This window comes from Gracilinanus agilis, chromosome 5, assembly GCF_016433145.1.
Source record: "Gracilinanus agilis isolate LMUSP501 chromosome 5, AgileGrace, whole genome shotgun sequence".
Taxonomy (NCBI): Eukaryota; Metazoa; Chordata; class Mammalia; order Didelphimorphia; family Didelphidae; genus Gracilinanus; species Gracilinanus agilis.
In genome coordinates, this window is record NC_058134.1 from 100,117,512 (window position 1) to 100,143,864 (window position 26,353).

At 37.3% G+C, this 26,353-nt stretch overlaps 1 protein-coding gene across 1 annotated transcript in view; it reads right to left on the reverse strand.

Moving 5' to 3' along the window:
- Positions 1-26,259, reverse strand: part of CUL1 (cullin 1) — a 110,083-nt gene extending 83,824 nt beyond the window's left edge. The window contains exon 1 of the mRNA XM_044678803.1: positions 26,172-26,259. The gene's annotated coding sequence lies outside the window, so the exon portion shown is untranslated. The remainder of the gene's footprint in view (positions 1-26,171) is intronic.
- Between the last annotated feature and the right edge of the window lie 94 nt (positions 26,260-26,353).

Here is a 26,353-nt window from a genome sequence, read left to right on the forward strand (position 1 = left end):
CTACATTCACATCTTTCTTGAGATACAACCTATGAGATAGACACATAGCAATTCACTTAACATCTCTAGATCTGGGTTTCATGGGTAAAATGAGAAGGGTATACTTAATCTCTTGCAGTTCTAAATCCATGAGCTTATGATCTCATACAACAAAAGAAAGCTGAGAAAGGGTGCAAAATGTTTCACTTCAGAACTAAGGGGGCTACAAGATGGCACTCAATAATGAAATTGATATGTGGGTAATAAATTACCACAAACTGAAACAATTTTGTCAACATTGCTGTTCTATTTTTGACAGCACTAACATCAATACTTTAGTTTCAATAGACTATACAAAAGAGGGGAAGAGATCCTTCAATCTCTTTGACCTCAAGTGAGCTCACTGATCCCAGGGGTAGGTCAAAATAAGCCTAGTTTCCCACTGCCACCTTTCAAACTTTCTCTGTGACCATCCTGGGATACAGTCTATTGAAATGTAGCACTAAATCTAGGTTCTATTGGCAATTATTTACCAATCCACAGAACATTCTTCCTCCTTTGTTAAATGTTCTCTTCACTTGCCCTCATATTAGGAAACCTCAACATATGTGTTCCTGCACCCTCACACACTAAAATTTCTCAGTTCCTCAATATGCTCATTTCCCAAATTCCACTTCTCTACTCAACCTGTTATACACAGGAATGTTCAAAACCTTGGACATTCCAGCATAAAAGCTTCTATTTTCATATTCAAGAACTCTGACATTACTTTATCGAATCATTACCAGTCCTAGTCTATTTCTATTACCCCTAAATCTATTCTTCACTGTCACTGTGGTCTCTAATTATTTCACATCTTTAGTACTTTTACAAGCCATAACTCTTGTGCTGGCTAGAATCTCCTCCGCTCCCAATCTCCCTATAGTATTACCGTCTACCCTCAAGTCTCCTGTCTTGTTCCCTTGTCCCTATGACCATTTATATATCATCTCAAAGTTACTCAACAAACACCTACTCCCATGCTGTTGAACAGAGCTGGAAAAAGTCATGAAACAGTGCTAAATAGATCCTTTAAAAATTCATATTTATTCACTTTATTATTTTTCATTTCATCTCCAAGTTATAAGGAAATGATATAAATTTATAATTTATAATCATTAACTTGTCAAATGGTCAAAGGATACAGTTTTCAAAGTAATAAAATCTAAGTTATTAGTAAATATAAGGAGAAAATTCTCTAAAATCATAAATAGGTAGTTAAAAATTAAAGCATCTCTGAGGCTCATCTCATACCTATCCCACTTGTCAAAGTGACAGAAGAGGGAAATGACAAATTTTGAAGAGCTTATAGAAAAACAGGTATACTACTGTTGATGGAGCTATCAATTCTGGAAAACAACTTTTAAATCCCAAAAGTTACTAAAAATGTACATATTTCTTTACTTAGCTGCACCACTACAAGGTCCAAGCCCCAAGATCCACGCGTTTATAGAAACTCCTTGCAAGGTAGCAAAACTCCCCCTGTAAACTAAGAGGATGTATATAGGAAAATAGCTAAATAAATTATGGCATATTATGGTATGTGAATGTAATGGAATATTATTGTGCCATAAGAAATGATGGTAATGAATAGTTTTAGAGCAAATTGGGAAGCTCTTCATGAACTGCTATAGACTGAAATGAAAAGAATAATTTGTATAGTGATGATAATTCAGAAAAAACAATTCAAAGACTTTAGAACTCTGATCAACAACTAACTTGTGAGTCTAAAATAATAAAAATCAAACATACCACTGTCCGACAGAAATGGAGAACCTGATGTAAAGAAACATTCACTTGTGGACTTGGCCGATGTGGAAATTTATATTTATGCTATTATACTGCACACTTATATCAGTACAATTTCTTTCTGTGCAATGAAATTACTGTAATAAAGTTACTGAACTGAAAATTAAAAAATGCTCATTGGTTGGAGAACAGCTAAAACAAATTGTGGTTCATGGATGTAATGGAGTATTACTATGCTGTAAGAAATGATGCATATGATTAATAAAGAGAAATATATAGAAAGATATGCATGAACTGATGCAGCAGGAAGAAAATGTACAATGACTAAAGCAATGAAAATGGAAGGAACTATATACATCAAAAATGAATGTAGTGGAGTTGTGAATTGATCCAACCATTCTGGATGGCAATTTGGAACTATGCTCAAAGGGCTATAAAAGAATGCCTACCCTTTGATCCAGCCATACCATTGTTGTGTTTGTACCCCAAAGAGATCATAGATAAACAGATTTGTACAAAAATATTTATAGCTGCGTTTTTTGTGGTGGCAAAAAACTAGAAAATGAGGGTATGTCCTTCAATTGGGGAATGGCTGAACAAATTGTGGTATATGCTGGTGATGGAATACTATTGTGCTCAAAGGAATAATAAACTGGAGGAGTTCCAGGTGAACTGGAGAGACCTCCAGGAATTGATGCAGAGTGAAAGGAGCAGAGCCAGAAGAACATTGTACACAGAGACTGATATACTGTGGTAAAATCAAATGTAATGGACTTCTGTACCACAGCAGCAATGCAATGACCCAGGACAGCTCTGAGGGATTTATGGTAAAGAACGCTACTCACATTCAGAGGAAGAACTACAGGAGTGGAAACAGAAGAAAAACAACTGCTTGAACACATGGGTTGAGGCGGACATGATTGGGGATGTAGACTCGAAACTACCACACCAATGCAACTATCAATAATTTTGGAAATAGGTCTTGATCAATGACACATGTTAAAACCAGTGGAAATACGCGCCAGCCATGGGGGGAGGGGGGGTGAAGTTAAGGGGAAAGTAAGAGCATGAATTATATGTAACCATGTTAACTTTTCTAAAAAATAAATATTAATAAATGTAAAAAAAAGTGAATGTAGTAACAAAAGCTCCAACAGTACTTAAATAAAGATATGAGAGGGCACTCTCCAATCCACCTCTCTTTGGAGGACTGGATTTCTGCAAATGTAGAAACTGTACATTTTGGGACATTTTCAACTTATCAGTTGAGCTGATCCCATCCCCCCTTTTGAAAAAAACTCATCTACAAGCAGCTAGGTGGATCCGTGTATAGTCAGGTCAGAGACAGGAGGAGGTTCTAGGTCTGTGATGAAGAACCTATGGCATGTGCCAAAGATGGCATGTAGAGATCTTTGTGGGAATGGGCAGGCAGGACATTTTAGTCTCCCTCTACTGTTTCAGGGGCTGAGTAAGGCCACTGTCAGTGGACCTGGGGCCCTGCCTCCTCTTCTGGCTAGAGCAGCACAGCTATGGCCCTGCCCAGCCTGGCCCCATCTCTGAACACAAGGGGAGGGGGTATGGGGTACTGGAGCTTTCCCCACAGAGCTCTGCCCTGGTTTGGTCGGCTGGTAGCCCAGCCCATTCTGAGTAAGTGGGGTGTGTGTCACACTCAAGCCTCCCTCCAGTCATGGGGGTGGAGCATGGCTGGCTACATCACTCCTGGCCCCCCTCTACCTTCATTGTGGAGCTCTACCCTGGCTTGACCAGCCTACAGCCTGGACCCACATACAGGGGTGGGTGGGACACTGCATGCATCCAGGGGGTAGGGCACACAGTTGAGGGCATGGCACAGGGTCTATAAAAGGTTCACCATATCACTAGGCCTGGGTGTGTGTGTGTGTATATATATATTCTTATATGGAAGTTCCCTGGAAAGGGAAAATGCAGATAACTGTATGGCCTTGGGCAAATCAGTTAAACCTATTTGCCTCAGCTCCTCATCTGTAGAATGAGCTGGAGAAGGAAATGGCAAACCACTCCAGTATTTTTGGGGGTCATGAAGAGTTGGACATGACTGAAATAACATAAGGATGAAAGAAACAGAAGGCATCAAAAAAAAAAAATTTTTTTTAGAGCAAACAAAATGAAATGGACATTCAAGGTTTCATCTAAAACCTTCATTGTGTCCTAATGTGTGTAAGGAAATGCTATTTAAAGCTCATTATAATTTTCTCTCAAAATAATAACTTCAACCTAGAATTCTGCCAAAAATCAAAGGGAAGTTCAATAGTAAATATTTTGTATATTCCATTCAATTGACTTTTTTTTTTTAATTTTAAACCCTTAACTTCTGTGTATTGACTTATAGGTGGAAGATTGGTAAGGGTAGGCAATGGGGGTCAAGTGAATTGCCCAGGGTCACACAGCTGGGAAGTGTCTGAGGCCGGATTTGAACCTAGGACCTCCTGTCTCTAGGCCTGGCTCTCAATCCACTGAGCTACCCAGCTGCCCCAATTGACTTTTGATGTTTAAGTCATTTTCACTTTCTTTTTCTTTTCACTTTCCATTTTATACAAATGATCTCTGCTTCTACCCTGTAGATTACTTACTCACTTAAGTAAATCTAATTTAATGTATAATGCTCCCTTGACTTTTATCTAACTATAACTTCTGAAAAAGGCATTCTCTTAAAACTTCCATTCCAGACTAAGGTTTCACTTACTAAGATCTAGTGACACATAATTGTCTTCTTTCACTAGAACTCATTTGCCTTGCTGGTTGGTCATTAGTTGGGTATTTTCTGAATACAGAAAAGTAAGATCATGTGTTTTATGACTGGATCGTTTGTTTAATTTTGTCTAGGAATTTCTAGATATATCTTAACTACTTTTTTACCCTATATGTCCTCTAGGGTTTTAACATGATAAATAAAAGGCAGTTTTCTAACCTCATTATTTAATTAAAGTTTTTTGAGTAGATTTGCAAGACTCTTGAGAATATATACCTAACTCTTATTAATTTCATTCCACCACTGGCAGGGTGCCTTCTAGGAGTACTAATAGTTGTATATGGAGTAGGAAAGTAGTGTTATTCCCAAGGTAATAATTCCAAGATCAATACCCCTAGGACTCCAATAAAAGTTAGTAAAGCTAGTCCCTTCTTCAGGATGAGATTACCCAACCCCATCCTTCTCCCATCAAGACAAGATTACACTATCTTTCCCTTAGCAAGACAAGATTACTGCACCACATAGGGAATACAAAGACCTCTTAATCCCCTATGGTAGGAGGGAAAATCTATAAACCTTAGTTCCATTTAAAAGGAAAACATGTCTCCAACATCCTTGTAAAAATCTTTATAATCCCTTCAGGTAGGCTTGATTGTATCAGGATTTTCCTATAATTAAGGGATTTTTTTTTCCTGTAAATTTTTGGACATTTCTTAGGTCAATGACGTGAGGCACTGCCTCACATTTCTTGGTAAATCTTTGGGGGTCATTTGTCTCAGGTCAATTGACTCTCTTCCCCATGATAAGGCATTGCATTTTAACTGACGGTTTTCCCTATCTCTCTCTCTGAAAAGTGGCTAAAAGGGTACATCTTTTACCTCAAGATCCTCTTAAGACTTCCACTTCACACAGTAGTAATTGCTAGCACTGATAAAGGAGTGGCAAGTTTGCAAATGCAGTGAACATGTCATCCTATTTGGTCTTCATAACAATTCAGTTAAGTGTAATTGTTTTTCCCATTTCACAGATGATAAAGGCTACACATCTCACCCAAGGTCACAGTTGTGTAAGGAGGCAAAATTTGAAGTTACATCTTCCTAATTCCAAGCCTAGTGCTTTTACCAACTGTAACACCTAGCTGACTGCTTTTGTCATTCTTAAGAGTTTAAGCACTCCTCTGCAAATCCAAGATTCATTTTCAAAAGTGCAATTTATTAAGGAGCTACTCCTGATTATCACACAAGATACCTTGAGAAGTACAACTAAAAGAAATAACTGCTTAATTGTCAGCATGGAATCTAAGAGAACCCCAAGTTTGTAGCAGTGTGAGGTCTGAAGATCCCAAGTTTGAACTTGTCACAAGAAAATTTATTCTGGAGGGAAATCCCAGGCTCAGAATTTCACACTAACAATAACCCTTAAAGTACTTTAGGTGGAGCTAGCAGATTCAATCAGATGTTAAGTACCCTTTTGTCCTGGAAGTTCTCCCATAGTATTAAAGTCCTCTCCCAGGTAGCCAGTCCTGGGTTGGACCCTTTCCTTCTGTGTCCATTGAGGCATCAGCTTCTCCCTGATAATCCTGTCTAGAACCCTCATTTCTTTGCAGCCACTGTAAGGCCAATCAACTATACTCCTGTCCTTAGTTCCCCAAGGAGTTCTCCAATTTTCTTGGTTCCTTAGAGCTTTCATCTAGCCTGGTATCACTCCCAGGAAGCAGTACCCAGAGTAGCCAGAGCCTTGGGCTCTGTGTGTGGTTTGAGCATGTGACTGTGTGGAGGCCTAAGAATTATTATCCCTCTCCTGATTAAAGACTTGGTTTCCTAACTAATAGTTCTGTGTTATTCTTAAATGAGGATTGATAATAGTTCAATCCTCTGGCGACCATCTTTTAATATATTGAACTTAAAACCCCCCTTTTAGCAAACACCCAATTTCATGACAATTCTGTTTATAGACATCAGAATTCCCATTCCCAATTTAGGGAAGGGGCATCTCAAATATCCCAATTTAGAGTATATTTTAGGGAAAAGGATACATTTCTAGACTGTTATGGAAGTTTCCCTCAAAATTTGCAAAAAAGTAGGGGAAGGTTTAGACACACAAAAAGCAATATTATAGATGAATATTAGGAATAAAATGATACAGCAAGTGATTTTCCTTACAATCACATGGGAGGTAAAAATCTCTATTGTCTATCCTATAACATGCAGTTAGATTGCCAGTACATTGAGTCACTAAGTCAATATACAAATCTGGGATAGTCGAGCAGCAGGAAGACAACAAAAAAATTAAATTCAGATCTGCACTGATGGAAAGAATACTTACATTGGTGAAATTATAAATATACAAAAGCATTAAAATATTTTGAAAGAAAATTTTCTATTTTTTATGTCACTACAGGTAAAATCTTAATAAAAATTCTGCTAATTTCTAAACTTTTGCTGTATTTGAATTTTGTCTAAATATATTAAGAAATACCTTTCTACAGGGTCTAGAAATCAAAACAAATAATCTAGTCATTACTGTGTAAACTAGAAAGAATTTCAGGGGAACACGAGTAACAAGGGATAGGATTATAGGCATTTATTCTAAACTTTATTACCTCTCAGAAAACTCCAAAATAGGAATGATACACAAGAGATAAAGCAATTTATAAACTGCTTCTATAATCTAGGACAGAAGTTTCAAACTGAACAACTCATGGGCCTAGGGATCCATTTCTATTTCTATTTTAGTTTGATACCTGGTCTAGGACACTAAGAATCCCAATGAGATAATAATCTGATGAACTTGCAACAAAGGCAGCTATTACCTAACTCTTAAAAGTACTCGATCAGAACACTCCCCCACCCCAATCCTACTGATGGGCTTGTAATAGAATTCAATTTTAAAGTCTCCTCCTAATCCCCTAAAAATCAAAAAGCTTCTCAGAGCTCAGTCAGAGAAGTAAGAGAGAAAAGTGGAGCAGAGGGTGTGTGTACAAGCACACATGTGTTGTGTAAAAGAGTCAGCTATCCAATTAGGACCCTTTATTTTAACCCAGAAGTCTCTTTGGCCAGACATAGAGAAATGTTAATTGACAAGCATGGAAGGCTAAAATGGCTTTGTCACAGCCTTGGGGAAACAGTCAGACAGGAAGGAGTTAAAAAGTAAAAAAATAATAATAATGAGGTGCTCAGGAGACAGAGAGCCAGGCCTAGAGCTTGGAGATCTTGGGATAGAATTTAAGCTACCTCCATAGCCTAAAACAGAAATTTCAAATTGGCTTCAGTCACTTCCTAGCTATGTGAATCTGAACAAGTCACTTACTCCCCCCCCCCCCCATTGCCTAGCCCTGTGATAATGAGATATTATCACAATTATGTATTTGGAATTTGCCATTCAGTGGGTATGTTATGGCTGGAGAGGATTTTTAACCTCAGCTGAAAAATCTATAGCTAATGCAAAAATCATTAATGAAGTTTTTTCTGCTCTCCAGCTACCTGGAAGTCCTAGCTGTAGTTCACTGCTCTGTCCATACAGGTGGCACTGACCCTATCTCTAGGGGAAGTTATAGAGCAGATACTGCTGCAAAGCTAGTAGCCTTAGAAGGGCCTGAATTAATTTTAACATTAACAACCACTGATGATTTAAATTTATCACCTTCCAAAAATGACTAATGGAGTATGGGTATCCTCTGAAGGAAAACCTCTGCTCCCTAGAACTTTTTTAACACCAAATTTACCAATCTATTCATTAAAATGGTCATTTTGGAACCCAGGGCATCGTGGACCATATTAAAAGAATATGGATAGCTCCTGGCATAACTATAGCCTCTAAAATGTGTGCAGCCTGCCCTACTTGCCAAGCATATAATCAGCATATCTTTCGTGGCAAATCTTTTGGTGGGTGTCCTCTGGCTTACATACCTTTTGAGCACCTGCAAATTGATTTCATAACAATGCCAAAGGCTGGATATTGCCGGAGCCACAGTGGCTTTTGTTGTCAAGGTGCTTTTAAAAGAAATCATTCCTCGTTTTGGCCTGTCTACACGTATTGATTTGGACAGGGGAAGTCACTTTACCAATTCAGTTTTATCTGAAATATATTACTGTTTGGGAATAACTCCCAACTTCCATGTACCATATCACCCCCAGAACTCAGGCCAAGTCGAAAGGATGAATAGAGAACTTAAAACTATGACTGGCAAATTATGCACTGAGACACATTTAATATGGCCTGACATTCTCCCTTTGGCTCTATTTTATCTTAGAAGCAAGCCCATTAGAGATTACACATCTCACCATATGAGATGCTTTTTGGACATCCCCCTGTACAGGCTAAGCCTTTTTCTCCTGCATATACATCACTATTAGCGGGAGATACTTCTATTGCTTTCTATATACAGGAATTACAGCACAAACTGCATGAACTCCATGAATCTGGAGCTGCAGCATAAGCAGGACCAATAGAGCTTTCTCTTCATGACCTGAACCCAGGAGACAAGGTGTATATAAAGAATTTCCAGAGCACTGGAGCAACTCAGCTTTCCTGGGAAGGTCCGTTTCAAATATTGTTAACCACTCCAACAGCTATAAAAATTGGAGAAAAGGACTCTTGGATTCATTGCTCACATGTAAAGAGAGCACCTTCTACTGAAAGTGATTGACTGTATCCTATCACAAGCATTGGAGATAGTAGTGGGCACCATTTTTGGGAACACATTGAATTCCTGAATTTTTATTTTATTATTGCCTTTTATTTTTCTAACAGAATATTTGATTTTCCTTTTTTTATTTCTTGTACATATAATCAATATCAATCTTTTTTGATTCTACAGTAATATAAGTTTTAAATATATTTACTATAATATTAATGCATACCCCAAAGCCTTAGACTATGGTAACCTGCCAATTATTGATAAATGTTATAAAACTGTGATTAATGATTCTGTCTGATTCGAGGAGAAGGGAACAAAAGAGCCACAAGGTCAAGGAGACCAACTAGTCCCATTAGGATTGATGAGAAACTGCATAGTGCCATGGAGCATAATGACAAAAAAGACCATACCAGTCCAAGTAGGATTGTTGAACTTCTATGCCAATACTAAAGATCTTGAACCTAGTATGAAACTCGAAGTTGTGACGCTTGACATATGTTAAGGCATAGGACACTTTGTACTACACTGCCAGTCAAGTACCGAAGGTTGGCCATCATTCTGGCTCACCTATCCCTGAGAATGAAGTTAAATCAGATCAGGGAATGACATTTTCCTTTTACATAAAATATCTAGTCTTCTTTGTTCTCTTATGGTATGGAAACTTCCCGTAGTCTTGGCTGCCAATGGGTAAGTGCAATATTACTGCATTTTGTCCTACAGATTTAAAGGACAGAATTTACTTTAATTGGACCCTAATTCAAGGGCCTGTTATAAATTTATTCTTGCTCACTTAAAAATTTTTATGTACATAGATTTTTGATATTTTGATTCTTATTTTGAATTTTTTATTTCTCCCATTTTTCTTCTACTTGTTTTTCTTTTGATAATTGACTCACACCCCACAACTCAATGATGTATTCTGAGCTGATCTGGGTGTTGGTCAACACCCTCTTGGGGGGTGGATTGCATTTTCATAAAATTCTTAGATTTGAAATTTTGTTTGAGAAAATTTTCAGGAAAAGAAGCCTGTTAATGCTCTGAATCCAGAAAATGGACTATTTGGAGAAAGATGCCTGCAGAAACCCACACTGAATTGAGATGATCCAGAATGAAGTTAAAATGAAATTAAACACATTTATTTTGAATTGTAAACTCTTATGCCAAATGGTTTTGCCCCCAATTGGCTTTTTGTCAGTGGGTCTAGCAAAACATTGGTTTTGCTCTCTCTTTCTCTTCTATTCCCCTCTAATCTCTAACTATTGTAGTTTTAAGATTTTTAGGCATACAAGATGATTCATCTCCCAAAGGATAAGGGGAATGTGGGAATGTGATAATGAGATTAAATCTACCCTGCCCATTCTTAAATCTAATTTCCAAAAGTGTAAACAACTCCACTTAATTCACAAACTGGGAAGTCTGTGACCCATGGGTACTAGAGTGAATAATGAATCAGAATTTACTGACTACTTCCTGGGCAATCCTAAGAAAAGTGTCTGCTGTGATTGGACACATAAACTAAGAGGAAAGCACATTAAGTGAAGCAAAAGAAACCCCTTTAAAAGGGAGTGACAACTTCCTGTGAGCTCACTTTTTGTTCATGACTTGAACCTGGAGAGTTGGCTGAGACCTTGGTGATTAGGTGAGATTGCTCTTAATCTCTCCCTTGGAATTAACAGTGGTGAGTGTAAAGACTAAACCTTCCTGGACTTCTCTAAAGGAACTGCTCTTTCAAAAGAGATTCTGTGGAGGGACTGCAGGAGAGGAAACATATAGGAAAAACAACTGCTTGAACGCATGGGTTGGGGTGGACATGATTGGGGATGTGGACTCGAAACTACCACACCAATGCAACTACCAACAATTTGGAAATTGGTCTCGATCAAGGACACATGACAAAACTAGTGGAAATGCGCATGGGTAGGGGGGGTGCGGGGGGGGGGGGTTGAAGGGGAAAGGAGGAGCATGAATCATGTAACCATGTTAAAAATGAATATTAATAAATGTAAAAAAAAAAAGAGATTCTGTGACTGAAGCTCCTGCTTCATTCATCTCTGGCCCTCTGAGGCCCTCCAGCCTTGGGCTCAAGGCTGAGCCCCCTTCAACTGAGGACTAATTAGATCTGCCTGAATTGAACAGAGGCCAGAACAAATTACTTAGCATGTTAGATTACTTATCCTGTCCTATCCTCTCTCTCATTTTCTTATTTTCTCTTCCTCTTCTCATTTGTTAATAAACTTCCATAAAAGTAATTTTGACTTGATTTTATTATTCAATTCCCTGGTAACCAAACCTTTTAATATTCATCCAATCACAATTCCCTTTTACCCCTTATAGCCCTTACTGTTCTTCTGTCTTGGAACCACTACACAGTTTTGATTCTAAGACAGAAGGTAAGGATTAAAAAAAAAAAAAAATTAAGCTAGGGGAACATAAGGAAAAAGACTGAAATTACCAAAGATACCAAAGAAAAGTGAGTTGAAGAACTTTACCACAAATAGATAAACCAAGAGGAAAGATGTTAATAGCAGAAGGGGACATGGTCTTCAAATCAGCTAAAAAGAGTCCAAACATCTATGAATAAATATTGTAAGACAAAAGAAAATAAATCAGCATCTGATGAGACAGAAGATCCTATGCATTCCTGAGTACATGGAATCACAGTGGGAAGTTAGGATTAATTTCAAAGAGAATTATGAAGCAAAAGGCATGGTCTATACAGCACAAATTGCTGACAGAATGGAAAAACTTGAATGCAGTGTCAAGTCTTACCAAAGAGAATAACCATTTAGGAATGAAAATATATAGACAAGAAGGATAAATTGGGAAAAGAGAAGCAAAAAGCAATTGTTAAAAAGAAAATATGATCTCCACAATGTAAAACATTATCCTTAAAGCAGGATAAAGAGATAACTTAAGAATTATAGTTTTCTCAGAAGACCTTGACAAGTCAAAAAACTTGAATATCATAATGTAAGAAATAAAACTTCTAGAAAGCAAAGTGCCACTCATGGATGGAATCCACAGATCCAGGGGAAAAAACACCATAAACCCTATCTCATAAACTTCAAAACACGTAGAATAATTAAGCAATTGTAATGATAATAAAAATTCTTGAAGTAACCAGGGGAAAGATCTTCAAATATAAGGGAAATTCAAATAACAGAGCTATTCTGTATCTATCAAAAAAACCACAGGTGAGAAGAGAATGTGTTCTAAAGACTAAGAGAGCTCAAGATGCAATCAAAAGTGATATGCTTTGGCCTAACCAGTAATGAAAAAGACACATTCAGTAAAAGATTGTTAGAAGCATTCCTAGAAAGAAAACCAGGCCTGATCAAATCACATGCTTTTCAAACATCTCAGATAGCAGAAACATAAGAAAAACAGACAAATACAGCAATCAAGGGTGACAAAAAAACAAAACAAAACCAGAAGGTCCTTAAGAGATTTTTGTTGTTGTTGTTAAGTATGGAAGTAGACAACAGTGAACAGAGAAAGCAATAGATGTCAAAGAAGCAGGCCTGGACCATTATGGACTAAAATGAATGGTCAAAAAACAAATCATAGAAATAATAACTATGTAAAAGAAAATAAGAAGGATGAAACAGCATACCAAAATTCCTAGAATGCAGCTATAGCAGTTCTCAGGAGAGAAATGTTATATTCCTATAAACATATTAACAAAAAAGGGAGGATTCGTGAACTGAATATGCACTTAAAAAATTAAAAGCCACAAATAAATCTAAACAAAGAGAAAAGATAAACTGGAAACAAAAACCCTATAGAAATATGAATAAAATGGGGGCAGCTGGGTAGCTCAGTGGATTGAGAGCCAGGCCTAGAGACGGGAGGTCCTAGGTTCAAATCCGGCCTCAGACACTTCCCAGCTGTGTGACCCTGGGCAAGTCACTTGACCCCCATTGCCTACCGTTACCATTCATCCACCTATAAGTCAATACACAGAAGTTAAGGGTTTAAAATAAAAAAAATTTAAAAAAAAATATGAATAAAACCAAAAGTTAGTTCTTTGATAAGACTAATAAAATTAATAAGTCTTTAGACAATCTGATTAACGGTAATAGAGTAAAAAAAAATTTAATAGCTTACTAAATGGGTGAAATCACAGTTAATGCCAAAAGAAATAAAAAGTATTAACAGATCTTTGATGTACAATTAAAACAATGGAATATTCTCAAATATATAAAATACTGGAGAGAAAAACATTTAGAGATTTTAAAGAATTCAATCTCCCAATCTCAATAAAGCAAACAAAATTAGCTGTAAAGTAATACTAAAGTAAAAATTTCTTGGTCCTCATGGATTCACAGGAGAACTTAAGTAATAGTAGTATTACACAAATTATTCTTAAAAATTGATAATACTACACTAGAATTCTTTTGAGAAAAATAGTCCTAATGCCCAAGGTACGGGAATATAAAGCATCAAATGAAAACTATAAATGAATATTTATATTGATCTATACACAAAATAAATACCATAAATCAAAAATCATTTAAATGAACTCTCTTCAGACTATAGCAATTCATCCAAAAAAATCATTCATTAGGACCAAGATTATACCAGACATCAGGGATAGTCAAACATTAGGAAAACAATCAATGTAAACTGCTCCTATTAAAAACAAATATCCACAACTACATGTTTATTTCAATGGATTGGGGAAGGGGAAGTCTTTGACAAAGTATAACACTCGTTTGTGCTATAACCCTACAAAGTATAGGCACAGAGACCTTTTTAAAAAAAAAATGAAATAAAAAGTATATCTAAAATCAAAAGCAAGTATCTATTGCAATGGTGAAAACACTCTAACTTTTTTCAATATATAGAGGAATAAAGCAAGAATATCTAATCTTCCCACTATCATTTGACATAGTTTTGGAAATGCTAACACAAAGGCAAAAGAAATTAAAGGTATATGGAGATAAAACCATTTATACTTTTTTGATATAACAGCAGGCTGGAAAAATCCAAGGGAATTACAAAAATGCTAACTGATACAATAGCTTCAAGAAAGTTATAGGCTACAAAATTAACCTTCAAAAATCAACTCATCAACTCCATTTCTATATAATAACCAAATCCATAATTATGGTAAAAATAGAAAGGAAAATCTTATTCCAAATAACTATAAAATGCATCAAGTATCTGGGAATGAATCACAACACACACAACACACAAAAGACTTGTATAGATTCAATTACAATGTGCTTCTTAAAGAAACAAAGAATGATTTAAAAAGTTGGATGATTCAGTGTTTATAACTAGGTGATGTCAATTTAATAAAAATGACAATACTGCCAAAGTTAATTTTCACTTTAAATACTTTGTTGATCAAATGGATACTTTATAACTTGATTAAATAATTAATAAATTTTATTTAATTTTAATTTAACAATAATTTAATTTAATGAAAAGCATTATATCTACAAAATCTGAAGGAATGATTGACAAGAGGTGGGGATGAAAAAAGACTTAAAAAAGATTATACAACAGTTATCAAAACCATCTGGTACTAGTCCAGAGATTGAGCAAAGGAAGAGACTAGAAAAGAGAGAATCAGAAACAATGACTTTCAGTAGACCAGAATTAAATAAAACAGAAATTTTACTTGGGAAAGAACTTCCTATTTCGTAAAATGTGCTGGGAAAACTGGAAAGCAGTCTGACAGAAATTAGGCTTAGACCAATACCTCACAGGTATCAAACTCAAAAAGAAGGGAAGACAACTAAACTCTAAATTAGGGACCTGCAGACCACATACTGTCTTAGAAAACTTTATATTAACATTATCTATGTTTTATTGTATCTTTATTTTATTAACTATCCCAATTTACATCATATTTAACAATATATTCTAAATGTACACCTGATGTGAATATTAAAGATCATACCATTAAAAAAAATCAGAAGTACATCATCTCTCTTATACATGAGTAGATGTATTCTTTACCAAACAAAGGATGGAGGCAATTGATTACATTAAATTGAAAAACTTTCTGCACAGAAACATTAATGTACCTAGGCTAAGAAAGTAAGTGTTCTAATGGGAAAAAAATCTTTGTATTAAATTCCTCTGAGTAGCTTTAGGTGTCTAATACATAATGAACATCCTCAACTCCACTCTTTCATCTTCCATATCCAATTTGTTGCTGAAGGCTGTCACTTTCATCTTCACAAAATCTCTCAAATGCATTACATTCACCCCTCTGATACTGGCATCACACTCTAGTGCAGCAGACTCCCATTTCCTCATGCCTGGACTACTGCTGCAATAGCCTGATATGCTAGTGAGTTTGCCTGCCACATGTTTCTCCTTAATTCAGTCTATAAAATCAATACCCTAAAACAAATGTACGGAATTACAGGCTCAAATACAAAAATCTTCTCTGCTCAAAGCCCTTCAAAATCTAGCCCTTCCTTCTCCCATCCTTACCTTTCTTCCTATCTTCTTATATCTTATATCCCCACACTCTTGAATCCTGAGGCACTAGTCTTAAGATTCCAGAAACACTATCTCTCTACTCAGAACATTTTCACAGTCTGCCTCCATCAGGAATGTCTTTCCTTATCTCCATTTCCTGGCTTAAAATCCCAGCTTAACTCACACCTACAGGAAGCCTTTTCTGATCCCTCTGAATATTAATTCCTTTCCTCCACTGATTATTTTCTGTATATAGCTGTGTACATGGGTATTTTCATGTTGGCTCTCCAATCAGATTGTGAGCTTTCCCAGGGCAGGGAATCCTTAGCCTTTCTTTATATCCCCAGTGCTTAGCACAAGAAGATATATTATGGCATTATACATATAAAAACTCAACATTCATCGAATTTTTCATAAAAAAGACTTAAGTAAAGAATTAAAGAAACAAAAAAGGATCTCTGAAGTAGAATATAGAAAATGTTTACTCTAAGTAGTTGCAAAAAAGTCCAATAAAATGAAAACAAAAGCAGCATCAAGAAAAATTGAAGTGATGTCAAAGGAGGTGACAAACTAACTTCTCTGCAAAGCTAGACAGCAAATCCATAATTAAATACTTTGTAGTGACACTAACAAACTACAAATTTCTTCTCAGGCAAATCTGACTTTATTCTACCCTTTCTTAACAGAAGGCATCACAAATCTACTCCACATGTTCTATGCTTTTTCCAAAGCACTCACATTATATATGAACAACAACAAAAAATCTATAGGTATCTAAAATAATACACCTATTACAGAACAGAAAAAATCCCAGGAGTTTAAAGAGCATCTTCTTATCATTAAGAAAAACCTTTACCTTCATAGTTTCAATTCTAAGACATGAATGTCAAGAACTAGGTAATTGTAGTTAAGTGACTTCCCCAGGGTCCCACAGCTAAATAGTGTCTGAGGCTAAATCTGAACCTAGATTCTTCCAATACCAGGCCTGGCACAGTATCCACTGTGCTAACTAGCTGCCCCTAATTTGGTATTTATTATACAAGCTGCTATGCTCTGACATTTATAATGTCTTTGCTGATTATGACAAAACCTTTTGTTCACTTCTGAACTTGTCCAACAAATATACAAAACAGACCTAAGAATTTTGGAAGATTTGCTGTCTACATGGAGAAACTGTTCTTTATTTAAAACATGTAGCCAACACAAAAGGGTCAAAAAACAATTGACATAATAAATCAGTTATGGTTCTATCTAAATCCATTATCATCTCTCCTAAATAACTAAATATGATTTCTTGACCACAGGAGGCAAATTAAAACATCTTATTATTTATTTGATTTATTTGGAAGACATCAAAGTTATACAGATAGTTTAAAAAGAGCCCATTTATATAGTGCCTTCAATCATAAGGAATCTTCTCCAATGACACAAAAAAGCCATTTGGACACAATAAGTGAAAAATTCTTCATATGCTAAGGAGAAATAGAGGCTACAGACTTCAAATCTGAAAACTGGAGCCAACAGATAGATGATGGTGATATCTAAAAATGTCTTTTCTACTCCAGCAAGACCCTTCAAGATAAGAATTCTCTAAATATATTCAGACAAAGACTAGAATCCTGAAATCAAAGCTGATGCAGTCTTTTTTCCCCCTCCTTACTTTCTGTCTTAGAAGCAACTCTAAGACAAAAAGCAAAGGGCTGGGCAAACAAGGTTAAGTGACTTGCCCAGGGGGTCACACAGCTATCAAATCATGAGGCTACATTTGAATGGCAGTGTTCCTGACTTTAGGCCTGTCACCTTACCCACTAAGCCAACTGGCTGCCCCAAAAATCAGTCCTAAAGTCCACTTTTAGAACTGTAAATTGACTATGATAGATTTGGAAAGCATTAAAAAAAAAGGGGGGAGGGGGGAGAAGATTCATAGGCACTGTTAAAAGTACTTGATAAACAGGTTAAAAAAAAGATAATAAGTATACACCACTGGACTAATTGAATGTAGCCAGAACTAGTTTTCCTCAAGATGGAATCTATGAAACGATTAAGATCCAATAACAGAATCAAGAGTCCCCATGGATAACATAGGCATTAACTCAACCAAGAATATGTTGGTGAAATAGAACAAAGTGGTTGAGTCACAAGGATTTGAATGTGAAAAGTGAGGGCTTTATGATGGCAACTCAGGTCCAAAGGTCACTGTCACTAGGAATTACAGAAAGGTCCAGATTCAAAGATCAATGCAGAGTAGCAATTGTAGCTCAGACTGCTTTCAATTCCACAGAACAGGATGCCCCTTTCCAGGATAAGCTCATCTATTCTAATCTCATCACTGGGATACTACCTCCCCGCAGTCTCTTCTGCCCTCTGACTGGAGAGTAGAGTTCTAAACTCTTCTCAAAGTCTGAAGAGCCCATCTTTCCAGGTTTCTTTTGTGTATGGCCCTCCTCCATTAGATTATAAATCAATCAACACTTATTGCATGCCTACTATTGTCCTAAGTGTTGGGGATACAAAAGCCCTTAGTAGCCACATAGATAAATGTTAATATACTGATTTGAACTGATTTATGCAAGTTAACAGAAGAAAATGTGCAACATCACTGAAGGCAATAAAAATTTAGCATCTACCCAATACCTAGTAAGTTGACATGGTGCCAAAAAACATACATGAGAAATAAATTATCTTTCATAGACAAAAGACAAATCTCCACACTATACCAGACCTCAAAATATCCTGAAGAGCTCTAAAACAGTAAGCTATCATTATACCGGATCATCAGACACAAAATATTAACCACAATCAACTTGACAAAAAACATTTAGGGGCAGCTGGGTAGCTCAGTGGATTGAGAGTCATGCCTAGAGATGGGAGGTCCTAGGTTCAAATCTGACCTCAGACACTTCCCAGATGTGTGATCCTGGGCAAGTCACTTGATCCCCATTGCCTACCCTTACCACTCTTCTGCCTTGGAGCCAATACACAGTATTGACTCCAAGACGGAAGGTAAGGGTTTAAAAAAAAACAAACAAACATTTAGACACTAATTTCTAAGTTGAATGGTACTAAAAGATTTTGAAATATTAAGCATACATCAAAATCACATTGAAATAAGATGGAGTCCATACTATTCTCCATGTTCTGACCATTAATGAAATGGTACTTAAAGATGTTTTTAAGGAACCTACACAGGATAAGCTTATATCCTAATATTTATATCCAAAATTCAACTACAAATTTCAGTTACTTTTATCAGCTTGTACAATTAAATATTAAAGAATAGCACAGCAGGAGAGCAACTTGTTTTATCTTTGTCCACTAATGGGAAAAAATGAAAACAAAGATGAGAAACAGGCAATGTTGTAGTGGATGAATTCCACCTCTGACATAATGGCTGTGTGACCCTACTTTCTTTCTCTCTCTATATATATTTCAGACAACTTGCTAAGACTTAAGCTTCAGGTCAAGCATCAATTTGTAATGGTAGGAATTTTCTCACCAAGAATTCAGTTCTGCCACAGCAATGAACATGTATAGTACAAAAATATTAATACAGACAATAACTGTTGCCCATAAATGTGTGACCTCTTAATCCATAATTTTAAAAAACCCATTTTAATTGACATCACACCACAAAGTATAAAAAGCAAAAAGCTTTCACAACAGACACCTTGCTTGGGAAGTGAAAGCCAGAGCAAAGCTAGGGAAGTGAACAGGAAGCAGAACAAGAGACACTGCATTCCCATTATCCTGTCTTTTATTGCCAGCACCGGGAAGTTGCTTTTGTTGAAAACAGAGAAAGTGATTTTATAACCCCAGGATCTTTCTCAATCAATTAACTTATCCAATCTGTTAACTACTCACCAGATAACATGGGAGTTATCAACTTCATTCCTTCTGGTGAAATCAAGGATCACCAGGCCTTTACCATCTACACTTCCTCCATCTTCTCAAAACCCCTGGCATTGTCTCTTCCGACAAAGGAGCCCGGTCTACTTGTGCCCTTAGGATTTCCAGGCCTTCCTATCTACCTCACATCTGAATTTTTTAAAAATGTGTTAATCTCTCTCAATTAGAGTATAAGTTTCTTGAGAGCAGAAATTGTATTGATTTTTCTTGACAACAAAGTAAGCTTTTCACAAGCGTTTTTCATTTACTTATTCAATTATAAAATAGAGCAGTCGTTTTACACATTTGCACAATTCATTCACAGAACATTAAATGTTAAAAAAACAAAACCAGAAGTGACTTTCCTCTAGTCCATTTCTATATGAACCTCACTAAAATAAAAAAGAACAAAAAGGATGAGAATGAGATGTTAATAATGAAAAATGACATTTAATAACCATTAGTTCCTACTCTCTGCAAAACACTATGTTGAGGATACCTTAAAGAAAAAAAAAAGAACTTTAATTGATTAAGAACTTTGTATTGGGGGATGGATTACAATATGTACATAAGCATATGAAAGTATTATGAAGCAATTTCAAGAGTACTAAGATTGTACCTGAGCTTTGCCCTGAAGTAAACTATGGATTCTACAAGGCAGTCACAGATATTTACGGATTGGATTCAATTTTGGGGTTCATATCAAAGTAAAAATAGTTTACTCTGCCCTTAGTGAAATTTTAATTTGGGAAAATTACTTAGTGACTGAAAATAACTGAATAAATAATATTAAAGGGTCCCCAGATACAGTAAGAACACATTCAATGTAACAATGCATATTACAGGACAGCTATTATTCCAACCCACAGAAAATGCAAAAGCCTGAGAGTATTGACTCATCCCAGAAGGAGGGTAAAAAGATCAGCATAGGTCAAATAACTAACTCATGGTTATGGGAGAGTAGAAAAAACTTATGTCTAACACTTGCATCATGGCTTAGACTCTATCTTTGGGAGTTACATATTATTTTCCCCATTTTACAGATTAGGTGAGTAGGACTCGGGTAAAATTAACATCAAAGATGAGACAAAAATGGTCTTTCCTTAAGCCAAGTTCAGTATTCCCCTCATTATATTATTCTGGCTCACTAAAACTTTCCAGGGCCCATCTAAGCTGCAACAAACACCAAAAATGCCACCAGAAGAACAGAATCTATTGCTATTCCAATTTAGCCTGAATGTGTTTCTTCATTTGAGAGCAAAAGAGAATATAATTATCTCTGGTAGTCAATCACATTTATAAAGATTAGCTATTATTATTAGTTATTTTACTGTTAACAATGTATTGATCTCTTACCTGGGCCTATCTCTTTGCCTTACTTCATGGTACCCCCTTATTAACTTCTACTCTTGCTTTCTGAGAATTAGGTTTGTTATACTGAGTCATAACAAGATTTTCACAAGAAAAAAAAAAAAAAAGATCATTCCAAAGACTTCTTTTACAATCATGTTCTAACATGAGTAAGTCTTTTAAAATGTACCTTTCATAAGATTTTTTAAAAGTATTTAAGGATAAAACTTTATGCCATTGTTGAAGCCACTAACTTAATACCAAATCCAAGTCTTCTATATTGAAAACTCCAGAAATAATGACATCTGCTAGTGCTTTAAGATTTGCAAAGTGCTATTCACATATGCTACTTCATTTCATAAAGTTTGTTATTTCTTTTGATATAGCTTTTTCATGCACCTAGGCCATCTGGACATATATCTGTGGATAGCTTTATAAATGCAAACAATTATTATATTTATATATGCAAACATGGCATATGAAAAACAATTTTTTCAAATTAAGACTTCTCCAAATTCTCTTCATTCTTAAAATTTTATTCATCAATTTTTAAATACATTACTATTTTGAGCAAAATACCAAATCTATTTTAAAATTAAAGGCATTTGAAATTAACTGAAGAATAAACTCCATAATAAAAGGTGTGATTCTGGTTTTAATAACAGTAATACCTACCACTTTATATAGTATCTATATTTACTGTGTGCCACCAGGCACTATGTTCAAGCACTTTAGAAATATCACCTTATTTAACATCAACTTCACAATACTAGGAGGTTAGGTGCTATTATTATCCACATTTTACAGCTGAGAAAACTGAGGCAGATTAATTGAATTGCTCAAGATCACAAAGCTATTAAGTGTCTGTGGTCAAATTTGAACTTAAGGCTTCCCAACTCCAGGCTCTGGCTCTAACCAATGCTTCAATTAGCTCCTTCTTACATACCATAGGGCTCTTTGCTGATCTCTTTGCCTAAGACTTTAAAGACTACCATATTCAAAAACCTCAAAAAATATGAAACCTGTGGAAAGCAAAAATACTAAAGAATGAAAATCTGGTCAAAAAGTTTTTTGAACATTGGCATGCAACAGCTACCAGGTTTGTAGAATCTTACTCTCTCCAAATCTACCCCACTTTTAATTGTTGAGCATACCACTATCCTTCCAATCATCAAGATATATAACTAATCATCTTCACCCCACACATCCAATAAGCAGCAAACACTGATTATTCTACATCTTTAATACCTCTCAAATAAATGCTCTTATCACTCCCCACAGGTATTACTCCTAGAATTCAGGAGTTCATCATCTTTCTTCTCAGCATTCTCAACAGCCTCTTAATTGATATTCCTGTATTCAAACTCTCCATGCTCCAATCCATCCTTCCCAGGATTGCCAAACCTGGCAATATATTGTAGGACTGATCATGTTATTTCTCTGCTCAAGAATCTCCACTGGCTTCCTTTTGTCTTATGGATAAAATATGAACTCCTCTGGGTGGCTTTTAAAATCCTTCAGTCTAGTTCCAATTTACTTTCCCATGCTTACTGTACTCTCTCATAAAGCAAAGATGCTTACTTTGCTGTCCCCCACATACATTGCATCTCTTGTCTCACGGCCTTTGAAAAATTGTCTCCTATATCCAGAATGTCCTCCCCTCTCCATCACTTCAGAACACTTTCAGCTCTAGTTCCCCTTCCTACAGAATCATATCCTGATTCTTGCCCAGTTCCCTCAGGCATGCCACCCAAAATTACTTTCTACTTTGTATACATTATAAATTTACTTTTCTGTATAATACTGTTTTTCTTGGCTCCCCACAAAATAACCTAAGTTCCTTGAGGTAAGGAGCAGCTTTGTTTTTGTCTTTGTGCCCCCAATGCCTAGCATTAGTGCCTAGCATATTAACAGGAACTAAGATAAATGTTCTTTGAATTAATAATTAATAATAGGTATATAAATGCTATTGCTAACAATTGCTTCATTTTGTTTTGACTAGATTTCTATCTCAATACATATTCATTCATTCAACAAACATTTGTCAATCATTCTCAAAGCACTAGGAGAGACTGTGTTAGGAGTAGTTACTGTGAAAGGAGTACAAATAAATAAAACAACAGATCAGCATGAAAGTGCATTAAGAGGAGTTTAAAGTAAATCAGATGAGAAATTGCTTCCAAGTAAGAGAAAAACTATTTCCTGTGGAGATGAAGTTCCTTGTGACCTTCCAAATAAAATCTAAGTGTTCTGTTTTTTTCATACTTCCAAAATTTAAATGACCCAACAATCAGAAAAAATACTCATTTCTTAGTTTCATGGGCAAGACTCTGAGATGTTAAATGTTTTTTCTACCCTAAAAGGTGCCTTATATGATAGAAGAGAGAGAGCTGACCTTGAAGCCAAAACACACAAGTTCAAATGCCACCTCTGACACATACCGGTTTGTGTGATCCTAGGCAGGGTTCATTTAAAGACTCTCTGGGACCCCAAGGCAACTCTCTAAAGACTAGAATTTGCAGAAAAGGTAATGGCAGGATTTTTCTTCCTCACCAAGGTCTCTAAATCAAAGAAATCAGAGGTCCAGGTCTCTATCCCTCTAGCCTTCTACTAATAACCAACCAACTTCTAATACTTACTAAAAAAACATAATTTCTGATTTAAAAAACTAGACAAAATGTCATACATTGTTTGAAACACACAATTTGGCACATCCTTAATTCTCAAGACCTAAAAAACCCTAAGAAATGATCCTACTGATTAAATATTCAGGTATTGATCTTTTATGTGCAAGACACTTTAGTAGGTGCTATAGTAGGTAAAAAGTAGAATATCTTAAATTCTCATAAGATCTTTGTTTTTCAAGAGGACTCTAAACATACTCATTTCATACAGATATCCATATTTCTAGCATTTTAATTAATTTTCTTTAATTAGTAACATTATATTCCACTAGCTTAAGAATGTGCTATTGAACGCTCCCCCAAAATAGGCATATTCAAATTGAAGCATGTTTCATTACCTTTAGAGTTCTGAATATTTTAAATTTGTTACAATTTCACTTAAAAACGAATGCAATAAAAGAAAAAATTTAAAACCAAATTTAGGAAAAAAGACATTTAATTTCAATAATTACTCTAAATGAAAAGAATCTCTCACAAAATAGCTAACACTTCTGGAATGAGTTTTCTTTTGCAAAATCGTAGTTTGTTGTATGTTTGTAAACACAGGAACATAATCATAAGTTATGGAAAATCTGTAGCATTTCAGAAAGCATGGGATGACAAATTTGACCTCTCAAATTCCCTATTTCTATAACTGCATCATTATCTTCAAATGACTTTTGCAACAGGCTATCGCTCTATGATTTTTATGTTTTTTTTTTAAATTATACCACTATTCATGAATGAATATCAATCTCTTACTGTGTGCAAAGCATCAGTGTCACACTCTGGCCTTCAAGACGTCCCTTAAAAATTAGCCAAAGTTAAAATAAAATAAAAATAAAAAATATTTTTATCCCGATAAAAATTAAAACGAAAATTTGCTAGCAATCTAAGGTATAAAAAAATGACACCAACTCTGAAAGAAAACTTTACTATTTTACTCTCACCCACTTCTGAAGCAATTTGAGAAACCTAGTAAATTCCTTCTCAGCAACACAGTATGGCAAAGACCTATACCAATTATTGTGGAACTAATAATCACCATCAGCATTTATTAAAGTAACACAAGGAGGGGGGGAAAGGAACAACAGTTCATTCAAATATATATTAATTTTAGTTCTAATATAATCTTATTTTACTATTGCCTTGACACATATGTATACACACATACATATAGAAGAAATCTTATGCTGTTACTTATACTAATGCCATTACAAAATATAGGGTGTCACAAAAGTCTTGGTGAAGATTTTTTTGCACCAAGACTTTCGAAACGCCCTGTATATTATATGTTCTACATAACATCAGACATAAAATAAACTAAAAGTCTAATATGTAACACAGGAATGTAACGAATATCTTAAAATATTCAATTTTTAAAAGCTTAATAATGCATTTCAATAAGCTTAAAACGCACTAAATTCTCCCATGGTTGTATATATCTACAGGTAGACTGTCTTGGTATTCTATTTAACTCTAGAACCACTGCTCAGGCCTTGCACTGGAGCAAAGGCGCTGAGAAACGGGCTTTGGAGTCTGCACCTGACCCTAATAATTGCACCGAGGCCGCCGGACTCCCCCCTTCCATCCCCAACCCCGGCTGCGCAGGTTCTCTGAGGCCCTGAGGATCACTCTACCTTCCACGCGGTCGGAGGTGGCCAGAGCAGGTCACCCGTCCCAAGTCCCCAGAGCCCGGCGGAGGCGCCGACCAGCTCGAGCAGAACCCGCAGCCTCAGCGTACCAGGCGGGAAGGGGGCATGCCGTTCCCTTCCCCCCTCTCCCCTTCGGCCAGTCTCAGCCCCTGGGAGGGGGGGGGAGGGCGGTGGGAGAACGGCCGAAAGGAACGATTATTAGCGGATAATACCCAACTCCGAGGAATCACGGCAAAGAAAAGGGCAAACGACGGCGGGCAGGCGGGCAGGGAAGACCCGGGGACGCTACGCGATCAGGAACCGGAAAGCGAACGCGGTCTTCCTGCCCGCCCTCCTCCTCCTCCTCCTCACCGCCGTCGCCGCCCCCGCGCCCTCACACGCTAAGGCAGCTCAGGAAAGAAGGACGAGGGAGCAGAGCCCGGGTGGGGGAAGAGCGCAGTCCCCGGAAGGAGGGAGGGGGGAGTGAAGGGGAGCCCCCTCCTCATCGCAGAGGCCAAGAGCCTGGCCCCCAACCCGGCTATTCTCTCGCGGCTAACAGAGGCCGAAGGCCAGCAAGAGCCCGGCGTGTACGGGCAGAGAGGTGGAGGTAGCGGCAGCAGCCACAACGAGAACATTGCTGCAGCCGCCTCTCCGCAGAAAAGGGCCTTTTCCCAGTGCGTAGTTGGTAGCTCCCGGCGTAGCAAAGCCCCGGGGCCTGGGCCGCGGAGGCCACCCGTGGTGACTCAGTACCTGCACTCCGATCGCACCGCCGTCTTTCTTCCTTTTCCCTCCGCTTCCCCTCCCCCCATCCCCAATAAGTACTGACACGAGGCCCCCGGTCCGGGCCTGCACCTCTCGCTTCCGTAACCTCCCCTCTCAGCCCTCCCACCCTGGATGGGAGAGCCGAGCCTAAACATGGCTCAGGGCCCCAGCAACGCCCAGCTCGGTCCTGCCCGGCGCCGCTTCGGTCGCGGTGGCCGTCACTGCGACACCGCGGCTCCGGCCCAGGCCTGCTCCGCTCCCCTCGCCCCGGCCCCAGCCTCTACCAAGCGGTCGAGACTCACCCGCATCTTCCTCCCGGGCCCGAGGAAACTCGGCCGGCGTCTTCACCTGCCCCACAAGGTCCTTAGCACGGCTCAGCCCCCGTCCCGCCAAGGTCTGGCCGCGTCCCTCACTCCCAGGGGCCGCCCGGACTGGAGCTGCGTGCGACAGACACCCGCTCCCTCCACCTCCTTCTCCTCCCCCC